The sequence below is a fragment of the Oncorhynchus nerka genome, linkage group LG1 (genome assembly GCF_034236695.1).
Source record: "Oncorhynchus nerka isolate Pitt River linkage group LG1, Oner_Uvic_2.0, whole genome shotgun sequence".
NCBI classification, from domain to species: domain Eukaryota; kingdom Metazoa; phylum Chordata; class Actinopteri; order Salmoniformes; family Salmonidae; genus Oncorhynchus; species Oncorhynchus nerka.
Window position 1 is genome coordinate 26,943,450 of NC_088396.1, and position 10,317 is coordinate 26,953,766.

Sequence of the window (10,317 nt, forward strand, 5' to 3'; positions counted from 1 at the left end):
CCTGTGTGTGTGTGTGTGTGTGTGTGTGTGTGTGTGTGTGTGTCAACGGAGAGGCTGTCATATCCTAAAGCTTTACAGCTCTCTTAGAGGCTCTTACTCAAGGCTCCCATTCACCATGACAACCACTTACTCTAACTCAAGTCAATGTGAAAATAACATTACCTTTCTTGTCCCCCGGTGCATACCATGCTACCACAGCCCACCATCAACTCTACAGCGGTAACGCAACCCGCAGCCCAAACCCATAAATGTCGGATTGGTGTTTACTCTCATCGGCATGTGTCCCACTGGACACATACTGGTTTAAACGTTATTTCCACTTAATTTAAATAAGTTGCTTTGAACCAACTTGGAATAGACTTTGAATATACTCTGTGTCCGGTGGGATGTGATTGAGCCTGAAGTGGGCCAGAGCCACAGAAAACACTGCTGGAACTACTAAGGATACATTTTTCACATTCTTATAAATCATAATAACTTGGAGATTGGACTATGGATGAACTCTCTTCAAATCTTTGTGTGTGTGAGAGTGAAAGAGAGGCAGTAGTCTATAGAGGTGGTATTGGTCTCTCCCACAGTCCTTTATGTGACCTTTGATCTTGGTCTTGTCTGGCTCTGTCTCCTGTTCTCAGAGGACAGCTCTTGCACACACTGCTGAGATGGTCCCCCACATTCTCGGGAATGGGGCCAACCAACACAGCTCATCTCTACCTTTCAACTTCAGTCAAATCTACTAAGTCTTACAGCCAACTAGGGAACGATATGAGCTCTGTGGGCAATATGAATTCATCTTTCACCATGGAAAAATATGTGAACACTGATTTGATAGGTAACTTCCGTATGAGTTGTCCGCCATCCAGTGGCAACTTTTGGAAAAGCAACGTTCGATGCTTTTGAACTTTTATTTTGAAAACAGCGTTAAACCCGGAAGTAGCAAACTAACACGTTCGAGTACTCCATGAACTGCTTTCTTGCACAGCCAGGTGAGAGCAGGGCAGATAGCACCCACATGTCTTACAGCGCAAATATGCTGGTACTAGTTAAACTGCCTAGTTAAATAAAAAATAAATATATATTTGTAATACTTCGCAAAAAAATAGGCCCGTCCAATCCAGTGACCTACCTAGCATGCATTGGTACTGAATCTGTTCGAATGACGGAGTGCGGGGCTGACTTCCTGCACCTCGACGTTATGGACCGGTGAGCAAAGCCACATCAGATGATTCATAGGCTACAACGCTAGCTAGGGAGTGCATTGATTTTCGCTAGCTAGCTAGCATAGCCTCAGTTTCTTTAGCAATCATGTTAAGCAGTTTAGCGAGCTGTAACACTGAATGCATGCATATTTTAGCAAAGCCAGTCCAGGTTGCATAACATTCTGCAACTCTGTTTACAACATCCTCAGTTTTTCTTTAGCTACTTATATTTTGTCAGCTTAAGTTTTATTCCGCACTAATATAGCACTGATTTGCATTTCAATGTATCTTATTGCCTTGCATCACCACCAAGGTGACTGGATTAGAATAAATCACATGAGGCTAATGATTGTATGTTGTTTCCCTGAAGTCATTCTGTACCCAACATCATGTTCGGTCATCCCATGGTGGAGTGCCTGAGGAACTGTGGGGCCAGACCCTTTTTGGTGAGTAACACAACCGCTCACTCGGATATGGTTACACTATCGCCTTGTAATAGGACAACAAAACATTGAGGAGTCCTTATTATCACAGACACTGGTGCCCCCATGCTATTTCGGTCTACATAGTATCATAGATTGTTCAACTTAACATAGCAGCCATCTCAAAAGTGTGTGTGTGTGTTTTCTTCCAGATATGCACGTGATGGTATCGGGGCCAGAGCAGTGGGTGAAACCCATGGCAGGAGCCAATCAGTACACATTCCACCCGGAGGCCACCACCAATGCTGGAAACCTCATCAAGGAGATCAGAGAGAGCGGCATGAAAGTGAGGCCGTGTTGACTATAGAGGGAGACGAGAGGTCCAGATATGGAAGAGAAATGAATCGTCAGAGAAAATGGACGTAAAGCGTAATTCACACACAAGTCAGAGAAAGTTCACAACTATGTGTCTTCTGCCAGTTTTACTATGTGTCTTCTGCCAGTTTTACTATGTGTCTTCTGCCAGTTTTACTATGTGTCTTCTGCCAGTTTTACTATGTGTCTTCTGCCAGTTTTACTATGTGTCTTCTGCCAGTTTTACTATGTGTCTTCTGCCAGTGTTACTATGTGTCTTCTGCCAGTGTTACTATGTGTCTTCTGCCAGTGTTACTATGTGTCTTCTGCCAGTTTTACTATGTGTCTTCTGCCAGTTTTACTATGTGTCTTCTGCCAGTTTTACTATGTGTCTTCTGCCAGTTTTACTATGTGTCTTCTGCCAGTTTTACTATGTGTCTTCTGTCTTCTGCCAGTGTTTATGTGTCTTCTGCCAGTGTTACTATGTGTCTTCAGTGTTACTATGTGTCTTCTGCCAGTGTTACTATGTGTCTTCTGCCAGTGTTACTATGTGTCTTCTGCCAGTTTTACTATGTGTCTTCTGCCAGTTTTACTATGTGTCTTCTGCCAGTGTTACTATGTGTCTTCTGCCAGTTTTACTATGTGTCTTCTGCCAGTTTTACTATGTGTCTTCTGCCAGTGTTACTATGTGTCTTCTGCCAGTGTTACTATGCGTCTTCTGCCAGTTTTACTATGCGTCTTCTGCCAGTTTTACTATGCGTCTTCTGCCAGTTTTACTATGCGTCTTCTGCCAGTTTTACTATGCGTCTTCTGCCAGTTTTACTATGCGTCTTCTGCCAGTTTTACTATGCGTCTTCTGACAGTTTTACTATGTGTCTTCTGCCAGTTTTACTATGTGTCTTCTTCACCCATGTGTGTGTGGTTTTTGTCTTTACTATCATAGTGGGGACCAGAATTCCCCACAAGGAAAAATGCTTTAAAAAAAAAAAAATGTAGTCTTAGATTTAGGTTTAGAATTAGGGTTTGGGGTTAGGGATCTGTTAAGGGTTAGGTTAGGGGAAAATCGTATTTTGGATGGGAATCAGTTGTTTTATCCACACAAGGATTGTAAAACCAACGTGTGTGTGTCTTATAGGTGGGCCATAAAACCTGGGACTACAGTAGAGGAGTTGGCAACGTGGGCTGGACAGATCAACATGGCTCTGGTCATGACTGTAGAGCCTGGCTTTGGAGGCCAGAAGTTCATGGAGGACATGATGCCCAAGGTTGTATGTTTTAGTGTGTCTATATGTGTTAATTTGCTTAACTTTGTGTCTCACCAGAGAAAGCACATCCCTGATAAGCAGCATGAAAAAGCTTATTTGTCCTCATCTGTAATCTGATTTATACACAAGGTCTCTTGAATGCAGAGGCGTGTTACAATGTCATCAGTGGACATTGTGTCATCTGAGTATGAATGAGACAATTCAGAATAATATCTGCTTGTGGTGACTTGTAAGTCTGTAGTTTAACAAGGAAGTAAGGTACGGTTGAAGTTGTGGGCTTTCTAAACAAAAATAGAGCAGAGTATTGATCTATGTGACTTATAGGATGCAATGATATGTACTAAACCTGCCTCCCGTAGTAAAGCGAAGTGCGTCGTTGTAAACTGCCTCTAATGGTTCCATTGTAGTTGCTGTCGTATACATGATGTCACTGTAGTCTAGCACTGGCAGGAAAGTTGACTGAATGATCTGCTTTCTGCTGTTTAGGGAGAGGCATGATCTATTTATTCTCAACTTCCTAACTAACTGATCCATATGCTTTTTAAAATAACTTTTTGTCAATCCAGATGCCAAAGATATTTATACACGGGGACACGGTTAATGTTGGCATCATCCAATATGTATAAATCATCAGATACATTTTTAAGTGAATTGGAAAACGATGTACTTGGTTTTTAGCTGCATTAAGCACTCATTTTCAGTTCAACAAAGGCTTTCTGCAAAGCGACAAAGGCAGATTGCAGCTCCAAAAAAGCCTAGTCAGGTAAAACCAAGTACAAAAAAGCCTAGTGATCCAGGCCAATGTCAGACAACCGTGGAATTAGTAAAGAGTAGTTGAGTGTCAATGAATAGAGTTGCACAGTGTTTCTTCCTATCCAAACTATTTAATAGCACATTTAATACCAGTGATGGTGCCGAGATGGTGCTATGGCCTGGTCTGAAGCCCAACTGATGCACATTTAAAATAGATTTAGAAGTTAAGAAAGATCTTAACTTAGCAGACCTTCCAGAACTTAGCGATAACCCCAATCGTCAAGTAAAAAATATGTCAAGGATTCCGCAATAAGGGGAGCAGAAAGCTGCAGCAAGAAGACGTGAATATAATCAGCCCCAGTGGATTTATTTTCATCAATCTTGAGCATGTACGTCGGTGTGTGGCATATTTGGGACATGTCATTAACATGTCTGTTTCTGTGTGTGGCCAGGTGAGCTGGCTGAGGAGTCAGTTTCCCTCTCTGGACATTGTGGACGGACGAGTGGGTCCTTCTGCCATCCATAAGTGTGCGGAGGTGAGTACATGCCTCCTTGGGCCCTAGTGTTTACCTGTGATGTCTCTGCCTGTGTCAGTCCATGTGGGTTGACTGAGTGTGTTTCTCCTTCTGTGTGTCTCTGGTAGGCGGATGCTGACATGATCATGCCGGACTGTGGTAAGCAGTGACGACCCTCGCTCGGTCATCCCAGACAGACAGACAGACAGAACGGCTGAACAAGATGTCATATTTTGAAGACATTGTTTTTTTTTTGGGGGGGGGGCTAGTATTTTGTCACTGCCCTGTTTTAAAATGCTTGTTACTATCTCCCTTGTCACATGATACAGAGGATTCCTTGCCTCTTCTTGCTCTGCTCGGTTGGTTTGAAAAGTAGTTCACTACTCAGACACTAGAGGGCAAGCTTGCTCAAACTATTCATCCCTATAGGTTTGTATACCCTGGACTGTCATTATTTTAGTTTTTATATCCTCGTTTTCTGTACTGTCTTGTTTAGACTAATTACTTATTGATAATAAGTCATGAATATTATTGATAATATTGAATTATATATGACTGACTACCATATGTGGCATAGGAGAGTATTAGTGATCTAGCAGTTATATCTGAATTTAATATGGGATATAATGTTAGTACCTGCACAGGGATTTATTTAATCAAAACTAATAGTAACATTACTGGATAGATAAAAAAACAACAGCAACCTCTCCTTGCACTAATAGGAACCATGTTTCCATTTAATACCATTTAACTCTTTGACAAGATTTACTCCAGTAAATAAATGTTTATTGAATATTGTTCAAAGCCCTTCTATTTCAGGCGGCCATTTTGTCTGAGATAGGGGACATCTCTACATTTCATATCTCTACGCCTGCCAGAACAAACCTCTTGTCAATGAGAATCACACGTGACATACTTTTAGCTGCAAGCCGCTCATTCTCAATAATGCAACAAATATCTGGAAGATAATTCGCATTCTCCTGCAGTATTAATGTCAGAAATCTGTATTTCCGTTTGTGTCACATATCGCACAAGACAGAGGTTCATAGGAGACTGACTCCAGATCTGTTGGAAAAGCTGTTTATGGAAACACTAATACCCTGGTCGCTATTGAGACGTGTGTGTATTTGGGATGTAGGGACATGTAAGAGGGTCTCCTGCTCTGTCTATTGACAAGGTTTTTCTACAGCTGGATATGTGCCATGTCTCAGACTGCACCATCATTCCAAGACATGAAATCGTATCTGTGGGAGATGCTGTGAGTTATACTTGTTCACTCTACATGTATGTATAAGACACACTGCACATTTCTGTTAGATGTGAAGCATATCATCTTTAAGAGATGAAAACAGAAGTCTGTCAACGCACTAGAACTTCCCTGTTCTATAAATTCCCCATTCTACAATGGAATCATAGATTCAAGGAGGAAACTCTTGACAGAGGCAGACCTTTTTAACCAAAGACACTAACAAATAGGCCCACTTACAACAACACATGCTACCACATAGGCCCACTTACAACAACACATGCTTCCACATAGGCCCACTTACAACAACACATGCTTCCACATAGGCCCACTTACAACAACACATGCTTCCACATAGGCCCACTTACAACAACACATGCTTCCACATAGGCCCACTTACAACAACACATGCTTCCACATAGGCCCACTTACAACAATACATGCTTCCACATAGGCCAACTTACAACAACACATGCTTCCACATAGGCCAACTTACAACAACACATGCTTCCACATAGGCCAACTGTACTGTGCACATATCCAATGCTACTCAAGGGGATGGGAAATTTGCTCCAGAGGTGCCAGAGCAACCGTATCCAGATGCTGCGACTTGCTGAGAAAGAGAAAGGGCAAGATTAGGTAGCGTTGTTTGGAACTTTCTTTTCAAGTCCTCTCCTCCACACTGTATCATGTGTGTGAGGTTGAGATGCCTAGTGTATATATGTCACTATGTTCGCAGGCACTTACAGGAGAACTTTTATTGCAGTGTACACACACTCTGGGTAATTATAACCCCAGTAACACACAGACACACCAAACATGAGTCATGCTGGCAGCCATCATGTGGCGTTTATGAGCCGGTCTTCAGAGATCTGCTGACTGAGTGTGGCTGGATTGCTGTCTCTGGTGAGAATGCTGGCACAGAGCAGTACACAGAGGACACAACCCCAGGGCCCCTACTGAGCAGGGTTTAGTAGTCAGAGCCTACATCAGTAATTGGAACACACTACCACTGGAAGATAAACCAGAAGCCAGCTCTTCTCAGAAACACCATCTACTGGGCTTGGATTGGGAAGAAATGTGACATCCAAGGCTTTGAATTCCAATGTGAATAAGATTTATTCATCTTCATGATCATGTAAATCAAAACGTATTGATATGTAGACTTGAGATGTAACATTTCTCATTCATCATGCAGTCACATTGAATGGATTATTCAAATCCATCCGTCCAAAGCTAGGCTACTGTATAATGAATCTTTCTGTGAGAGAACATGGTGTGTGGCGTGCTCTCCTTTATTATGTCCCCCTTTCATCTTCCCTTTCTTCTTTTCTACTACTCTCTCTCTCTGGTGGCAAGCAGCGATGTCTTTGCTCTCCCAGTCCTCCTCTCCCCGTCGTTCTCGGCACTAAAAGCACATTACCTCACTCGTCACATTGCATGTTCCAGCTCATTCATAATTACCCACAGGAGACAGGAAGCGTAGGGCTGATTAGCTCACTGTTGTCAGAGCCATTACATAATGCATAAAGTCCTCTTCTCTGATTGAGTGTGCTAGCTGTCTTATTCAGGGTTTCCCAAATTCGGGTCCCCAAGGGGTGCGTTTAGATTTTTGCTGTAGCGCTACACTGCGGATTCAAATAATCAACGAGTCATCAAGCTTTGATAATTTGAATCAGCTGTGTAGTGTTAGGGCAAAAAACAAAACGTGCACCCCTTGGGGTCCAGAGGACCGAGTTTGGGAAACACTGGTCTAATTAATGATTTATAAAAAAACTTTAATTGCTTAGAATAACATTACAAACAATCTCTTTGCTTTGCCCCGGGCGGAGTGGAGTGTGCAGGGATTCAGGGAAGGCCGTGGCGGTGATTGTGATTCACAGAGGACGGGAGGCGCAGTGACACGGGGTGCCCGTTTGTCATGGTTGCTCCATAGTTCCCCTCTGTTTTCAGTTGTTTTAGGAGAGGGCCTACGGGGTAGACACTGTAGCAGTGATATGATGAGCCCACAATTTGTGTGAGGCATCATATTCCATTATTCCAGCACTGTCCTGGAACTGAGGTGGTGCTGAAGGAGCTGCTTTGGCAATGGCCTTGACTTGGTGAGACGTTAATCAGAGCTATTCAAGGCATACATGTGGAGTATTATTACGTTCTCCCTCGGCACTGATCGGTCAGTTTCACCCCCCTCAACAGGTAAGGATAGGATTCATAGGAGGGTAAGATTATCCTAGATCTGTGCGTGTCAAAGGGTAACTTCCACCCAGAGCCATGAGGTTTTCTCATAGACAATAAAAGGGACGGCAGTGTTGAACGAGTGCACTGTGTTGTCCCGGGGGAGCTGCCTTATTAACGACCCCATCACAGGCAGAGACCCAACACAAGTACACAGGATTTTAGTTATCATCTATTATATATGGGCCAAGACTTACTCCTATCTTTGCGAGTGTGTGTGTGTGTGTTCATGTTTTCTAATTCATAATGGATGAGATCGCAGCATTATTGTTTTCGCCACGCGCAGAGCTGTGAGAGAAGAGCTCACATCAGGAAGAGTGTGGGTGTTTAGTTTGTTTGCCCTGACGCCGGCCACGTCACTCGCTGCTCTTCACAGGAAATAGTCTTTGTTCAATGGACTTTATTTGTATACAGCTATTGATCCCCAGCCTCCTGGCAGAGAGCGTTTACACAGAGCTACACTCAGGAGACCAGCTGATAAATCAATAGATTTACCTCCGTCTCCAAGCCTCAGCCCACACAACCTGAACAGTGTATTAGGACATGGGTCAGAGCACTTAATGTGGAAACTCTCACACACGTCACACGCACAAGTAGAACAGAATCAGAACAGTGCATTAGAAGAGTAGACATGTAACAGAACGCTGTGCAATGCAATCTGACAACGGAGTAGAATATCTCACCATGTCTTATGTAAAGGCAATACAACCTCAGGCACTGTGGCTGTTAAACACAAAAGCTCCAGGCATGATCAACAGTCACATTATGATGACTCCACTAATACCGGATGTCGCCTATGGGACATTCATTTCTGTAGATTCCTGTTAACGTTCTTGTACATATTTTATCATAGTTATGAGTGCTTCAGGGCCTGTTCTGAATGCTGCCCCCTACCTATCTGAAGTGTAACCTAGGGAGATGTCCTGTCTCTCCTTCTGGATTCTCTCCTCTCTCTCACTGGTCATGAATCATCATCTACTAGGCTGCCTGCTGCTTCTCTGCTCTGGATCGTTAAGTGCTGTCTGCCCATGATTGCCCTATGGTGTTTGTGTCCTCTGTGAGAATGTATTTGCCTATTTGATTATTTACTTGCCATGTCTTAAGTGTGTGTGTTTGGAGGGAAGAGAGAGAATGTGTTTGAGGGAATGAGTGAGTGAGAGTCAGAGAGAACAGAGGGAGAGCGAGAAATACAGAGAAATGTCCTCTAATGAGCATTATTTATTTGTCCTCCAGAGTTGTGACAGAGCACATTTGACAACAGCATCAACAATGTCATCAGTGATGCCGTTATCAATGGCACACCATCAGTGTTGTGCTGTGTCGCTGTGCTATTTGACAGATAGGAGAGAGAGTTTCCCATAGAGCCAGCCCTACAGGGGGACCCGGGTACCACTGAGCCAACGTTATGATCCACTAATAGTGCATGCATCACGTTGACATACAGGAATATCATTTCTGCTGCACTAAATGCCATTTTTCCTCTGTCACTGTGAGTTATGGTTTTTTGGATTTTTGGATAACTGTGGTTATGGATTTGGTCTGACCCTCACTGGTCATGGTGTGTGTGGGGAAATGGGAAACTTTGAGTGTGTTTGTGTTTGGAATGTTAAGGTTTTGTTAATGGAGTAGTCTGAGCAACAGTCGGCATACTGTGTGTGTCAGGATGAGTTATGAATGGTGTGATGTTATTTGCTGAGGCCGTCAGAAAGAGGCTGGTTAACCAAAGGGAGACCTGTGAGCACCATTTATCCCTGTGACAGGCTGACACACACATGATGCTATTTTGATGCCCCTGGCAATATGGGTGGAAAGGCAGAAATGGACTCACATTGTCACAAGGGCAACATCCTACAATCACTCAGTGCCCCTGCATCATGGCTATTAACCTTCACTACAGAGCTGAAGAAACTAACAGTGCAATGGAAGGAACATGTAGTAACCTGAAGAGAATAATTCCTTTGTACTAAAGAAATAGTCTGTCTGGGGGCATGGTTGACTGACTGTCTGAAAGTGTGGGTGTAAAAGCTTGGCAGGGGGGATTATACTGTTTCTTAACGGGGAATCCATATTTATGAACAGAACACCTATTTTCCTTAGGTATCGATTGACAGGTCTGAAGCCCTCACAAATATCCTGGGCTAAATTGTTGACTTTTTATCTTGCTGAAGTAATATGGAAAGCATATGCATCACAATGGTAGCAATTAAAGGGAACAGTTTGGAGATTATGGGAAAATTGTTAGACTAAAGGTGAGGACAACGCCTGATACAAGATGGAATCCAAATATTACACTGGTGATTTTATGTACTCTACTTTACGCCGCATTTAACA

The 10,317-nt window shown here is 43.1% G+C and overlaps 1 long non-coding RNA gene across 2 annotated transcripts; it reads left to right on the plus strand.

The window, feature by feature from the left end:
- Window positions 1-924: 924 nt before the first annotated feature.
- Window positions 925-5,303, plus strand: LOC115128421 (uncharacterized). Of its 2 annotated transcripts, XR_010463801.1 has the most exons (7): window positions 933-983; window positions 1,101-1,200; window positions 1,567-1,642; window positions 1,831-2,062; window positions 3,108-3,237; window positions 4,443-4,526; window positions 4,634-5,303. It is a non-coding gene; the product is annotated as an uncharacterized LOC115128421 (long non-coding RNA). The 2 variants fall into 2 exon arrangements; XR_003863519.2 differs by having other exon boundaries at window positions 925-1,200.
- Window positions 5,304-10,317: the final 5,014 nt, after the last annotated feature.